Source organism: Thalassophryne amazonica, chromosome 18, assembly GCF_902500255.1.
Source record: "Thalassophryne amazonica chromosome 18, fThaAma1.1, whole genome shotgun sequence".
Lineage (NCBI taxonomy): Eukaryota > Metazoa > Chordata > Actinopteri > Batrachoidiformes > Batrachoididae > Thalassophryne > Thalassophryne amazonica.
Window position 1 is genome coordinate 64,739,748 of NC_047120.1, and position 15,577 is coordinate 64,755,324.

Genomic DNA, 15,577 nt, shown 5'->3' on the forward strand with positions numbered 1-15,577 from the left:
GCTAAATGTGCCCCCATTCTGTCACCAAACAAATGCTTCAAGACATTCCAACTGACTTAGAGTTGAAAGGAACTGAAACACAAGTTGAATGAACTAAGACCGCACAGTTTGAATTTCATATTTAAGGCTTAAATCAGACTTTATGTGACTGTCTAAATCATAAATGGTTTTAACAATTTACTTTTACAACTATGTTTTTGCATTTATTTGCAAACTAGCTGGCCTTCAAAAGCTTGTAGAGCCTCATAGGTAGAATGTTGTCACTGGCAGCATGCCGCTCTTTGTTCAACTGGCAGCAGGCCTGCCTGGTTTCCGTCCGTTTGTCTGAAGCACCCATTTAAAGTATAAGGTCACATTATGCTCCTCCCTCCCATGTGTCCTCTTAGGTTCTGCGATAAAGCTGCTGAATGGAAATCGCAGGGTGGAGACAGCCGCTAACGTCAGAAGAAAACAGCAGCTCTGTTTGAAGTGTACAGAACACGTAAAATATCTCAGTACAGGTTTGAGTGATACGTTAATAAAATATGAGTCACCTGTATTTAATCCAGTCATAAATTATTTGAGTTCTCTGCATTAGTACATTAAGTGTCTCGGGGTCTTGTTCACAAGTGTGTGTGTGTGTGTGTGTGTGGTGTGTGTGGTGTGTGTGGTGTGTGTGTGTGTGTTGGGGGGGTGGTGTTGGGGGGGTGGGGGTGGGGTGGGAGGTGGAACGGGAGATTGATAGATGGATTGGGGCGGCGTCTGATGTTTTAGAGACGTTGTACCGGACTGTCGTGGTGAAGAAGGAGCTGAGCCGGAAGATGAGACTCTCAATTTACCCGTTGATTTACGCTCCCATCCTCGCCCATGGTCATGAACTTTGGGTAAGGCCCAAAAGAACAAGGTCATGAAATGAGATTCCTCCGCCAGGTTTTTGAGCTTACACTCCTGGACAGGGTGAGAAGTTCAACTATCTGGGAAGGATTCTGAGTAGAGCCGCTTCTTCTTCGCATCGAAAGGAGCCAGCTGAGGTGGTTCGGGCACCTGATGAGGATGCCCCCTGGTCATCTCCCTAGGAAGGTCTTCCAGGCACATCCAACTGGAAGGAAGCCCCAGGACACATTAGAAGGATTATATTTCCAAGCTGGCTTGGGAAAACCTCAGGATCAGCCGAGAAGAGTTACAGGACTTGGCTGAAGATATCACATATAACTATTATTGCACAAACAAAAATGCACTCTTGTGCATCGAGCCGGTAATTTGTGCCTTGACATTTATTCCGTGAGCCAAGCATCAATAAACTGATTTTAAGTGGGTACTAAAATAAGCATGATTTAAAAGAAAAGAGAAAAAAATGTACCATTTGAAATTCACTGTTCCATTTGTATGTTTGGAAAATGTCAGTAAGATAACTGGTATGTGGATTCTGAGTAGAGCCGCTGCTTCTTCACATCGAAAGGAGCCAGCTGAGGTGATTCGGGTATCTGCTGAGGATGCCCCTGGCCCTTGGCTGAGGCTATCACATATAACTATTACTGCACAAACAAAAATCCACTCTTGTGCATCGAGCCGGTAATATGTGCTGTAACATTTGTTCCATGACAGTTATCTTAGAGTTTCTCATTGTCGTAGATAAATTAGGAGATATTCATTGAAACATGTAGTTTGTGTCCTGATACTGTATTTGCAAATTAAAAATAACCAAAGTTGTGCGACCACCACGCTACCACACTGGGATCTGTCGAAGCACAATACTGGCAGTTATGCTTTTAAAATGTAAAGCTGGAAGGTTTACAATTCATGTAGACCAAAAACTGGTGTGGACTTTGTGGGTTCAGGTAGGAGCACAAAAAAAAAAAAAAAGTCAGTTGATACTAACAAAAAAGGGGATAATAAATTGCAATAATCAGTCCTCAGTTTTGGTGAAACCCGACCATGCTCTGATTGGAAATGGTTTGACCTACAGTCATTTTAGATTTCCAGTTCAAATTTGGTGAAATCCAATAAATTTTGTAGAAGTTATCATGGGCACAAGAAAGTGTGTCTGACAGAGTGCATTGCTTTGTTCCCCATTTCATCAGGAAGAGCATCCGGTTTAAAACTAAATCAACAGCAAAAACAATAGAAACCAAACAGACTTCATACTTTCTTTAATGTCTAAGACATAACATTTTTGCAAAACTGGTTTCCAGTTGTAACTTGGCAAACTGAACTAGAACCTCTGAAAAAGTCTGTCTTAACACATTTAGGATTTAGAGCTGGTTTCAGATGATTTCACTTTTAGCCAGGCTGAACTTTGTTACATTCACAATTTAATGAGAAATAAACAATTGAAGGCCTGGCCCCGCCCCCCTCCAGTCACACCTCCCTTCAAGGCCACAACTCCAGAGATGAGTGGGTTTGTATTAAAGGTGAAAATGATGAGCTGAGTCTGTGAGACAGAACAGAATAAAAGCCTAAAAATATCTGAAACACGTTTATAAATTATGTGTGTTTTTTCCAAACTAATTATGTTATTTTATTTTTACAAAAGTGGATTTGGCATCATTTTTTGTTCACATGTTGATTGTTGGTTATCCACAGGAACAAATACTTGAGGGTCCCTTTCAGGGGACTTTAAAAACAGCTCCATCTGAAACCACCATTACGTCTGAATAGTTATTATAGAGGAACAAGTTACGTAACGAACTGAAGCATTTGGATGTAAACGTCATGGACAGAGGAACAATAACAGAGCAGAAATGTTTTCATTTCATTGTCCCCGAGTTAGGGGTGGGCTTTAGCTCGTTGGGATAAAAAAAATGATGTAATGAGAAGTTTATTGGGAGAGACTCAAACTGTGCCTATAAGGACCATAAGGACGAACCCTGTGACGTCACCCACGGGTTTTCTGAGGAACCTTTGAAGCTGACGTGGGGTTTCCACACGTTTGGAAACAGTGACACCCAGTGGACAAACAGGTGAATACTGTTAAAAGACCACGAGAGGGCAGCAGAAACAAAAATCACACAATCAGATTTTTTTTTTTCACTGATCCAGAAAAAGCTGTTTTTTTAATTGTTCCAAATTAGAATTTGTGAATTTACTTATTTTCGCTTCACTTTGTGTCAAAGTAATTTTAACACTCAGACAGACAACCTAAAACTGTTTTAAGTCATTCAAGCTGTTTTTATGATGTAATCACACGTGATTCAAATCCATATGGTTTTTGAAAAAAATAATAAGGTCCGTTACTTTTATCACAGACCTCGTAATAAAAAAAATGGTGACTGGTTTCTAAACACAATTATGACAGTTTTTGGGGAAGAGCGAGCAGCAGCCCCACAGCAAGCAGCGGAGTTTTTTTTTTTTTTTTAATTGTTTACATGTGCGCGGTGAACGGGACAGGAGGTCTTCAAACTGGGTCCTGCAGAGGCGGAAGGACCACTGAAAGCAGCCATCATCCAGACACAGCTCCTGCAGCAAATAATGATACTCCCCGAATTGGGAGCTTTCCACAACAACTTGCTCCGTGTCATCAAGGTCCGTCATGTTACCTTGACTGACAACCATAGCTGGCGAGCAGAATGGAAGGTCCTCCTATTTGATGATGCACTGGGGCGAATTTTCGCAGCGAAAGCAGAGCGACACACCGGGCGATGGTGGCACGTCCGTCGCCACGTGACCCCCGTGAATTTGTGGCGTCTGGTCGCACCCGGTGTGAACGCGGCATAAACCAAATGTAGCTGAAAACAAAATCGACCTGTCAGTTTAAAGAAGAACTAGTCTTCTTAAACTCAGCCATCTATCAAACTGCTCACCGGTGTGTCGATCTTGATCAAAGCGATATCGGCCTTCTCGTCGACATCTTTGATCTTGGCGTCATATGTGGCTCCGCTCTTCAGCTCCACCTAGAGCAGTAGAAGAAACTAATCACACTTCGGTAACAATCTCACTAAACCTGAAATTTACTTTGATATTCTTGTTGTGTGGGCAGCTGAAGAGGAGGTACTGCTGGCCCACCACCACCAGAGGGCGCCCTGCCTGGAGTGCGGGCTCCAGGCACCAGAGGGCGCCGCCGCCTCACGGGAGCAGCCTCGGTGACAGCTGTCACCCATCACCTGAGACAGCTGACGGCAATCATCAGTGGGGTATATCAGCAGGACGGCATCTCCACCTCATTGCCGAGATATCGTTCTACCTGGAAGGTAATATTCTCAGCTGACTGCTTGACAGTAACCTTTTGTGACTTTTGTGAGTGATAACAGACCTTTTTTTCCAACGAGAGGTGGAGGTAGCTTTCCTGCCGTGTGGATTACTGGGTGCAAACGCGCCCACCTTTAATTGTGTTTTTGTTCCTCGCCAGCAGTACCAGGTCCGACACGCGGAGGCAGTGGCCACCTGGGAGTTCGGGACTTGGCGGCTCCAGTATACCCGGGGTCCTGTGGCGGAGGAAGCCGTGTGGTACCGGTCTTACCTTGGAGAGGCGTCTCCTATCTTCGAGCCTGCCCACACGACACTTTTGTAAATTGACTGTTGTCCATTTCTGTGATTGGTTGTATTCGTTGTGCACATTCACAACAGTAAAGCGTTGTTATTTGACTTACTCCATTGTCCGTTCATTTGCGCCCCCTGTTGTGGGTCCGTGTTCCTACACTTTCCCAACAATTCTGGCATTATTTGTGAATTATAGATAAAATGTAGAACATAGCTAAAATTCATCACCACTTTTGATTGTGATAAGAACCATCACCTCCATGTGTTTAAACAGCAAATAACTAAACATAATGTAAGCAATCACTAAACTCATGGGTATGTTTTTTTTTTTTACCTTAACTCTGTGTTTGTTGGCCACAACATGAGCATTGGTGACAATCAGGCCATCCTCAGACACAACAAACCCAGAACCACTGGCAACTGCTACCTCCCGCTTAGAAAATACCATCCTGAGAAGACAGACGGAAACAATTTCATCATCATACAACACAGTGAACTTACCGATTCAGACAAGTGGCTTCAAAAAGGCAAAGAAACAAACAACAACAAAAAAAAAAAATCACATATCACTACTGTTGTTGTATTGCTACAAATAGTGTGGTAAGTTAAAGTTAAGTGAGGTAAATTAATATCACAATGCAAACTTTAAGCCCATGGTGATAAATGCAGAGTCATCAAACAACTCTCAAGGAGCCAAGAAGATGGCGAGCCCAAAAAGGCTACTCTAAAAATGTTAACAGTCAGAAAAGCTTATCATCATAAAAGCAACAGTGTGTCAGGCTGAGAAAAAAGTCATGAGGAGCTGCCTATAAATGTGCTTTTATTTGCATTATTTTCCAATAAAAGCATTTTCTTTATATAAAAAAGGTCTTCAGTTCAATCTATGAGTTGCTCATAAAAATCATTACGAGCATCATTATTAAAAATTACAACAGTTCATTCACCAAATTAATAATTACTCACTGGAGTTCATGTTTTTATTTTTTTGAGTTATTTTAAATTTTATACCAATGTTGTGATATATTTTGATTAAGTTGTGATAACATTTTGCAAACACACTGCAGCTAGAGGGTGACACTTCTGTTTATACTCGTATCCTGTCTTACTTGCGATAGAGTTCAATATGAACAACAGCAGGTGCGATCTTCTCCACCACGTCTGCGATGAAGTTGTTTGTAACGAAGACTGTCTGGGTTCTGCTGACCTGAGGAGGACAAACACAGTCAGTGGACTTTGTTTACACACAAAGCTTTTTTGTTTTAATCCATGTTGTGCTTAATTTTATTGTTTTGAAGAAATAAAATGTAAAATGTACAATTGCAAAGTCCCAGTAATATATGTTCTTGTCAAACAGGACAAGGTTTTTTGTGTGTTTGAAATTAAGAAAAAATATTAAAAATGTATAAAATCACAAAGAATTTTACAACAGAAAAAAAAAATCAAAAGAGGAGTAACATAAAACTGTATAAATATTTATTTTATTTATTTAACCTTTATTTAACCAGGTAAGTTATTAAGAAAAAAAATCTTATTTACAATAACGACCTGGTGATAGAAATAATAAATAATAGAAGTCGTAACTCCTTTATAGGTCCTGAGGCCCGTTGGTGCCAGTGCTTATCCTTGGATTCCATAGCATGACGCAGATGAGAGGCTCCAACTCCCCCTGGATGGGACTCCAGTCCATTACAGGTTACATCCCCAAGGACTGACAGCCGTTCACAGCTGAGTGGACTGAGATAATACAGGTGAAGTGTCTTGTCCAAGGACACAGACGGACAGGGTGACTAAGTATTGAGTCCAGGTCTACATTAAGGGACATTATGGTTTAAAGGTTAAAGAGGTTGGGTTTGTGATCAGAGGACATTTGGCTTGATTCCGTGTCAGATGTGTGAGAGGCATCACTGTAAACTGCTTTGACTGTTTGATGGAAAAGTGCCACACAAATACAGTCTGTTTACATCTCAGTCTCTTTATCCCACTGAGCTACTGTAATTGTATTAAAATTGTTTCTTTGGGATTTTGAATGACAGCTTGACTTCATCTAGCTAATGTCAGGCGTGTTCACGCTGCCCCTGGTGTCGAGACGAGTTGTCAGTCATCTACTGTGTGGTCGAAAACCAGCCCACCCTTTGCCAGACCACAATAAGAGGACACAAAATTGAGGGTTTTGCATAAAAAACATAAACGTCTGAATGTCTGTCGCTTGTAAAAGAGTCGTCGCCCCTGTGGAGCGTGCCGTCCTGTCATCCAGATGGACTGTGTAAATGTTTCAGCCCAAGCGTGATGTGCGTGCAGCGCCCGGTGGAATAACGGGACTCAAACTGACTGCAGCGAAAAACTGAATCCAGATGTGGACTTTATGCAAGCTGTCAGACAGCTTGCATAACCAGCTGCACACGCTCTCAGTAACGAATGGCTCTGAAACTACGGAAGTGACTCAGAACCAATAGCTGCACATACGGCGGCGCCGTTCTGGGACGTGTTGTATAAGGTCCAAATGTAAACTGTAGAGCTCACCCTACATAACCTCATCCAGTTGCATTCCAGCACAGTCACCTCATGTCACAGTGAAGATCTTTTCTGTATTTTACGACTTCTTGTTTGTAACTTGGATCCGCCCACTATGACTTCACCAATCAAAAGGACAACCTCCCCCCCCCCCCCCACCGCGTTGTTGTTGCAAACTCAGATTGCACAAACGCAGCATGCAGAAACAAACAAGACAGTATGATATGAGGAGCGTTTATGTTGACAATCTGTAGCGCATGGTCGATAGTGCAAAACAAGCGCATTAGGGCATGTCAGCACATTAGGGCTGTGTCCGGTGCATTATGGTGTGTCTAGCGAATTAGGACGTGTCCGACGCATTAAGGCCTGTCCAGCACTTTAGGGCTTGTCCGGCGCACTAGGGCGTGTCCAGCACATTATGGAGTGTCCGGCGCATTAGGGCGTGTCCGGTGCATTAGGACATGTCCAGAGCATTAGGGCGTGTTTGGTGCATTAGGACATGTCCAGAGCATTAGGGCGTGTCCGGTGGATTATGGTGTGTCTAGCGCATTAGGGCCTGTCCAGCGCACTAGGGCATGTCCGGCACATTATGGAGTGTCCGGCGCATTCGGGCGTGTCCGGTGCATTAGGACATGTCCAGAGCATTAGGGCGTGTTCGGTGCATTAGGACATGTCCAGAGCATTAGGGCGTGTCCGGTGGATTATGGTGTGTCTAGCGCATTAGGGTGTGTCCGGCGCATTAGGGCCTGTCCAGCACTATAGGGCTTGTCCAGCGCACTAGGGCATGTCCGGCACATTAGGGCGTGTATGTGTGGACTTCATGTGTCCAGTCGGTCCAGGTCACACCGGACCGGCAGTCTTAGGTGTTTCTTCAGAAAACGTCATGGACAGTTTTGTCCAGCCTTCTCAAAGAGTGGCCCATGGACCACTGGTGGTATGTAAGTGCCACCTAGTGGTCTGTGAGTATATTGGTAAAATATCACATTTTAAATTAATATCATATTCTAACTTTAAATGATTCTCAACTTTGTAAAGCTGTCATGATTGGGTTATAATTTGAAATACAGTGTTGGAATGGTAGGTGGACCTAATGTTAATGTTTGTAGAGAGTTGTAGAGTCAGGGAGTTTTATTATTATTATTATATTATTATTATTATTGCGTAAGTGGTCCTTGGTCTGAAAGGGTTTGAGAAACACCGGTGCAGGATGTATACATACTGTGTGTGTGTTGTGAAGCCGCCTGTGGAAGGTTACCTGAACACTATGTGTCAGTGTCAGTGGATGATAAAAAGGCGTCACTGTTCAAATAAAAAGGTCTAATTTTCGTGCTCAGTGGAGACACGTCTGTGTGTCTGTCCTCGGCTCACAGATCTGCATCAGAACATATTTCAGCTGTTTTCAGGTCTTATCACAGAGTCCTGGCAGCACCATTCAGTCTGTGAAGTTTCATATCACCTCTTTAAGTTCAGCAGCTCGAACCGTGGAGCCGCCGCAGCCGATAAAACTTTTTTTGGCTCAAATACAGTCGTGGGGCAGAAGGAAAAGCACGTACCTTTACCTTGAAGATAAAATAAAAGGACATTTTTTTGAAAACGCATGTTCTTTTTTGGCAGTTTCATGTTGGTTTTTCAGTCCATATCCTTGTAATTCCAATCTGCATATCTGCTGTGAGTTTGATTCAGATCAAAGTACAGATCTGCCATAAAAGACACTCAACTTACACAGATGAAGAACCTTGCTCAAGGGCACCCATTCAGTCTGGGGACATCAATCTTACAACTCCCTGCTCCCAAGGCTACGTCTCTATCCTTCAAGATGCCACTTCCTAAATAAAACTTTGAATGTTATTCCTAGGATTTGGCAAGCGGCCTGTAAAATGCAGTGAGTGAATGAATAGATGAATTAGTTCATCCTTCCAGGTTGTTAACTCGATAACTCACAAACAATAAATGATATCATCATATAAGTCTGCAGATTAAAAAGGCATATAATGAGAATACCCGCGACCTGATGCCGGATAAGCGGTTGTAGATGTAAGTATGTATAATGAGAATACACAGATTAATGGCCCAGTCACACGGCACTTAACAAAGGGTAACGAAGCCCTAACGAAACAAGAAATCTGGACTTTCGTTGACTTTCATTAGCATCGTTTAACCTTCACTCAGCTTCGTTCCTGCAGCTGTCGCTTTGTATGGATTTTTAAATTGTTGAAAAATTTGAACAAGGGCAATGAAAACCTCAATTCGTCTGTATTTGTTTTGCTGTTGTTCTTGACGGTTTCTTATCGTTTGCATAGTTTTTGTAACGTTACCCTTTCATTTGACTTCGTTCAACCAACTGCAGCTCCGTCCCAGCGCCGAGTCCTAGAACGCAGAGATGCAGACACACACACAGCTCCAGCTGTGGCTTTAGGCGTGTTTTGTTTAACCCTCTGGGGTCCAAGGGCATTTTTTGGACAGTTCACTTGCCTGGCATAATGTTTTATTATTGCTGTTAACAGCTCTCCCTGCATCCCACAATCAAGTTTTATGTCTCTTTTTTTCAGGACAACCTGTGCTTTCAGAATATATATGTTTTTGTGTGTTTTATAAGTGTAATAAAGGTTTACAATCAGAAATAGGCAAGGAAAAAAAAATAAAGCGAAAAATAATTTTCCACACACATTTATCAAAACACACAGCAAACTATAATAAACAACTGTTTTGACACTTTATAAAGGTAATTTGAGGTCTTGTGTGAAAGACTGACAACAAAAAGGTTCAAACAATAAACACAAATGCACATTTTGAACAGTATATACAAAACGGTCTATGCGTTTTGTTGTCTACTGATATGGTAAACAGTGCTTTATGCCAAGAAAGCAACAGAGTTACCAGGTAACATTTCACATGCAAACTAGTGGAGCAATCCTGATAGTTACACACTCTTTTTTTGAGCATGTGAGATTGTCATCAGAAGCTCTCCTTCTGCTCCGGCTTTCACTTATCGCTGTGTGTAATGGCGCAGGGCGCACTGAGTATGTACTAATAGTATGTACTCATTGGAGAACCCAGGGGGCTATTCAAACGGGCCAACTAGTAACATATCACTCCTGAAAACGATCTTTGGCTTTTCACGTGAGGTAAATCTGCCTGCAATTGGATTTTGGAAAAACCATGTGATGGTGAACCAATTCCGATTGGACAATAACATTGCGCACGTCACACGGTTTCTATGAGGAGTACAAAGATGGCCGATGGCTGGCTCGAAAGTCCGCAGAGTTAACTTTTCAGCAAAAAAAAGGAAGTTTCTATCTCATATCATTAAAAAGTTATTTATAATTTAGTAAAGCTTGGTCTTAGCCGTCCTATACGACGGCGTCATCCACAGAAGGTTAAAGCGTCAAGATCAACATTAGCTTCGGTTCTGTATCATTCCTCTTTCGTCCCTTTTGCCCTCTTGATTCGCAGGCTAATCGGTGATAAAGCTTGTTCGTCCACCGATTCGTTTTCTCAACGAATCGTTCAGAAATGGTTGTATGCCATGTGACTGGGCCATAAAACTTGATTCATTTTGATGCAGATTAACACAAAAAGCAAATATGTTTTCCTATGTAATCTCCCGTAGGACTGTCTGTCACCTGTTGATCGTGTCTGCCAATAATCCGTTCATTGGCATGAAGGAAATTAGGAGCAGGTGTTAGTGAGTTTCTCTCATCTAGGCCACTGCTGCTTGTTTATTTTAGGCCTTTATTGGTCTTTTTAAATGGATTCATGTCATTTAAATATAGTTTTCAGATGTTCAGCTGTGGCTGAATATCTAGAAGGCGTGTGTGTGTGTGTGTGTGTCTGCGGGGGGGGGGGTTCTGGGATTAGCGGTGAGACGCCTGCTGCAGCTTTGATGTCAGCTGAATGAATCCAGTCAGAAACTCCGCGACCTGCAGAGAGCAGCGCTCCAACTTCAAACTGGCTGCAGGTGGCAGCGACAGCACCACAATTACTGAAGTCCAGCAGGTCCGATCTGTACTGACTGATTAAATACACCATTTAATGGACATTAATGCTGCATCAAGGGAACTTAGAATATTGTCTGTCCACCTACTTCGACAATGCAACAGTGTTGCAAAGTCAAACTGGATTTTTGTTACCGTCACTCTTATTTTTCAATCCTGGCACTTTCCTCTGTGATATACATGTTCGACATATTTACAACAAATACAGATTTTTTTTTTCCAATTCTCCACGTATCATGATACATAATTACATGCAAGATATTTTTTGCACGCGATAGTTGACTTTTCATGACATCACAATATTAATTTTAAAATATATATGATTCTATACAGATATCATGATGTGATTATCATGATACATGATGTATCGTCAGACATTTATTTGCATCTTTATCACAAGTCAGAGTAGAAAGATTAGATTAGACAGAACCTTGTTAACCCCTTGGGAAGACTTCTCAGGGAAATTGAGGCTTCAGTTGAGGTAAATACCAGAAATACTGCTTGGAACTGGTTTACTGGCTACTACTGTTCCTCTCATTCCCGTCCCCTGTCTTCCTGTTACTCCTCCCCTGAGTGAGGAATTGTACAGTGTGATAGCCTGAGGGACAAATGAGTTTTTCAGGAACAAACCCAGGGTGGGCAGAGTTAAGGTTTTTCTGGATCCTACAGTCACACTAGGAACTTGCTGATATCCTAGATTTGGTTTTGTGATTCTGGTGTTCAACAAAGTCTTGAATGAAGACGACTTAAAATCTGTTAGCGCGTTGTTGTCATTCACGCAGCTTAATGTTTTCCTGCCGACACGGCAGCGTTAACAGATGGGATCACGATAATGGGAGGGATGTGGGACGGAGGAAGAGAAGAGAAGAAAGAGGAGAAAATGGGAGTGTGTGAGATGTGATAAGAGGAAAGAGGAGGAGAAGATGGAAGGATAAGAAAGAGTAAAACAGAAAAACTAGAAACTAAGGAAAGGGGAGAAACACTGTGAACTTGGTGAACTACGAGCCTGAATTAGGCCGCAGTCAGCAGATTAATGGTGCTGTGTTCACAGCTGCAGTCAAAGAGGAAAAATGTTTATGGAGCACAGAGAGGAAATGCTGCTTTCACAGAATCATGACGCAGAGAGAGAGAGAGAGCGAGAGAGACAGAGAGAAAGAGTCCATGCTGACTCCTATAGGACAGTGCACTGCAGATTCCCTTTGTGATGTCATCACTTGCACCTTTCAAAGAAAATCTTGTTTTCTTTCCAGATTATAACTTTTATAACCCAGAAATATGAAGTCAGGTTTAAAAAGCTCCTGAATAAAACTTGGTCTTAACTCTAAAAACTATAAAGAAATGTTTTTTATCGGTGACAACACTAGATTTGTGTCCCCACAGAGTGAGAAATACACGATCACAAACATATGCACACATGCATTTTTGTCCATTCTTGAGAGGACTCTACAGGTTTGGGACCCACTCAGTAGCGCCCTCTACTGTAAGGCGAATGTTTCAGCTCCCCCCCTCCCATTTCACCATACAACTGATAAAAAATTAAAAATAATAACTGTAATAAAGACCACAATTTTTCATCAATCTATAAAGAAAAAGAAACCCAAGAACAATGTGACTGACATAATCAAATTGTTTTATTTTCACTTTTGCTCAAACCGTGACACCATGACAGGATCAGCTAGATTTGATTGGACTTTTCTTTTTTTGTTCAGATGAGGACTCACCAGTTTAATTTATGCAATTATACCTATCATATTATTACGACAAACAGTGCCATAGTCAAGGGGAGGGAGGGAGGGCTGCTAGCCCCACAGCTCTCCCTCCCCTCCAAAAAAAATGAAAGAAAATAGAAAGAAGGAGGAAAAAAGAAAGAGGGAAAGGATGGAAGGATATGAACCTAGAAAGAAGGATATGTCATGGTGGTAACATAAAATAGTTTTAGTAAAATTAGAACTAAAAGTTGTTTTGCACAATTCTTCAGAGGTCAGGTGCAGCATATCCGTAAAGTATTCACAGCGCTTCACTTATTACACATTTTGTTATGTTAACGCCTTATTCCAAAATGGATGAAATTAATTTTTTTTCCTCAAAATTCTACACACAATACCCCATAATGACAACATGAAAAAGTTTGTTTTTGGATTTTGCAAATTTATTAAAATTAAAAAACTAAGAAATCACAGATACATAAGTATTCACAGCCTTTGCCATGAAGCTCAAAATCGAGCTCAAGTGCATCCCCTTTCCACTGATCATCCTTGAGATGTTTCTACAGCTAACTGGATTCCACCTGGGTTAAATTCAGATGATTGAACATGATTTGGAAAGGCACACACCTGTCTACATACACGGTCTCACAGTGACAGTGCATGTCAGAGCACAACCAAGAATGAAGTCAAAGGAATTGTCTCGAGGCACAAATCTGGAGAAAGCTACAGAAACATTTCTGCTGCTTTGAAGGTCCCAAGGAGCAAAATGGCCTCCATCATCCATAAATGGAAGAAGTTCAGATCCATCAGGACTCTAACTGGAGCTGACCGCCCCTCGAAACTGAGCAACTGGGCAAGAAGTGACCAAGAACCCAACGATCACTCTGTCAGAGCTCCAGCACTCCTCTGTGGAGAGAGGAGAACCTTCCAGAAGGACAACCATCTCTGCAGCAATCCACCAATCAGGCCCATATGGTAGAGTGGCCAGACGGAAGCCACTCCTTAAAAGGCCCATGGCAGCCCAACTGGAGCTTGCCAAAAGGCACCTGAAGGACTCTCAGACCAGGAGAAACAAAATTCTCTGGTCTGATGAGACAAAGATTGAACTCTTTGGCGTGAATGCCAGGTGTCATGTTTGGAGGAGACCAGGCACCATCCCTACAGTGAAGCATGGTGGTGGCAGCATCATGAAAAGAGGAATGAGCAAAACTGCCCAAAGATAGGTGTGCTAAGCTTGTGGCATGATATTCAAGAAGACTTGAGGCTGTAATTACTCTAAAGGTGCATCAACAAATTACATAAGTGAATACTTATGTACATGTGATTTATTAGTTTTTTTATTTTTAATAATTTGCAAAAATTTGCAAAAAATGTGCAAAAATTAAAATTTAAAAAAACAACCTTTTTCATGTTGTTATTATGGGGTGTTGTGAGTACAATTTTCAGGGAAAAAATGAATTTCATCCATTTTGGAATAAGGTGGGAGGCTACTAACTGTGTGTGTGTGTGTGTGTGTGTGTGTGTGTGTGTGGGTGTTGTGTGTGTGTGTGTGTGTGTGGTGTGTGTGTGTGTGTGTGTGGTGTGGAGGAGTCGGGTCTCAAAGCCAAAAATTCTGCGCGCACACCCCCCCCCCAAAAAAAAAAAAATCGGATACGGCCCTGACAAATACATGCAAACCGGATTGTAGCTCCACAAAAGCAGAACTTTGTCATCAACAGAACTACTTCATTTGCACAAAATATTCAGAACTCACGCACACACTCACACACGTGCTCACCTTTCCCGCACGCGCCTCTCTGGATGAAGATGACGGGCGGCTGCTGCAGCTTCACAGCGCGGTTGCTGACGCGCTTCAGTTCGCAATGTTCCGGTAGGAGACGGCGTCGCTGCCGCACACGGGCTCGGAGCTGGTGCACGCGCACACGCCGGCCTTGCCCCTCCGCCTGACGGTAACGGACACCTCGACACCGTCGGTCACCACGCACTCCATCCCTTCGGCGCACTCCTGGTCGGCGCTGCCGCCGCATGCCTCTCCCTCGCCGGACGCGCACACCGGGCAGCAGTCGCACCGGTCCAGCACGTCACCGGCCAGACAGTCTGCGGGGATCGGCGCGCACTGGGACTTGTCGCACTTCTCCGGACAGCCGATGGCGAAGCGTTTGGTTCTGCGCGCGTCGGTGAGCAGACACGGGGACGCGAACGCGACCATTACGCACAGGACAAACCGGAGGCGCATGGCGGGGAAAGTTGTTCCAAAGTGCTTTAAAAAAATAAAATAAAATGTAAAGTGCTTGTTGTTGGAGTGCGGATATCAGGGTTCGGTTACCGGTCGAGGGCTGAGGTGGAGCTGCTCGGTCCGGTCCGTTTTTATAAAAGATGCAGGATAAACACGGGAGGAGATTGGAGGGTGTGTGTGACGTCACTCAGCGGGAGGAAAAGGAGGAGGGTGTCCGTGTTTGACCCTTTATACCCAAATAAAGGTAAAGAGTCCATGAGTCATCTGATTCAACCATATAAATGTAACAAATTAAAGGCACATACAGCACGAATTAATACAGTTATACGTAAATAATATGTAGATTTCTTTCCACAAAAGCTTATTAAACTGCTGGAAAAACGGCCTCTTCTTTGAAATATACACCAATTAGACATTTCTGTTTTAAAAATGCAGTAGTCCAAACAGAATTAAGTCGAAACTTACAGTTAATTCAACATAAACTGTACTGAATGATTTTCTCAGTTTTTATGAGACTCTGCAAACAGCAGATGAGCTGCTTGTTTTCGTAAACTAACACGGTTAAGTTGAAATTTCTTGTGCATTTTACTAATAAAATTAAGATTATAATTTCTGAAGTGTTTGCAGGCGCTTGCTTTGAAGAGAAAGTCAGATGACCTGTGGTTTCTTAGTGC

The 15,577-nt window shown here is 42.6% G+C and overlaps 1 pseudogene; it reads right to left on the reverse strand.

Moving 5' to 3' along the window:
* Positions 1 to 214: 214 nt before the first annotated feature.
* Positions 215 to 15,138, reverse strand: LOC117530629 (annotated as a pseudogene).
* Positions 15,139 to 15,577: the final 439 nt, after the last annotated feature.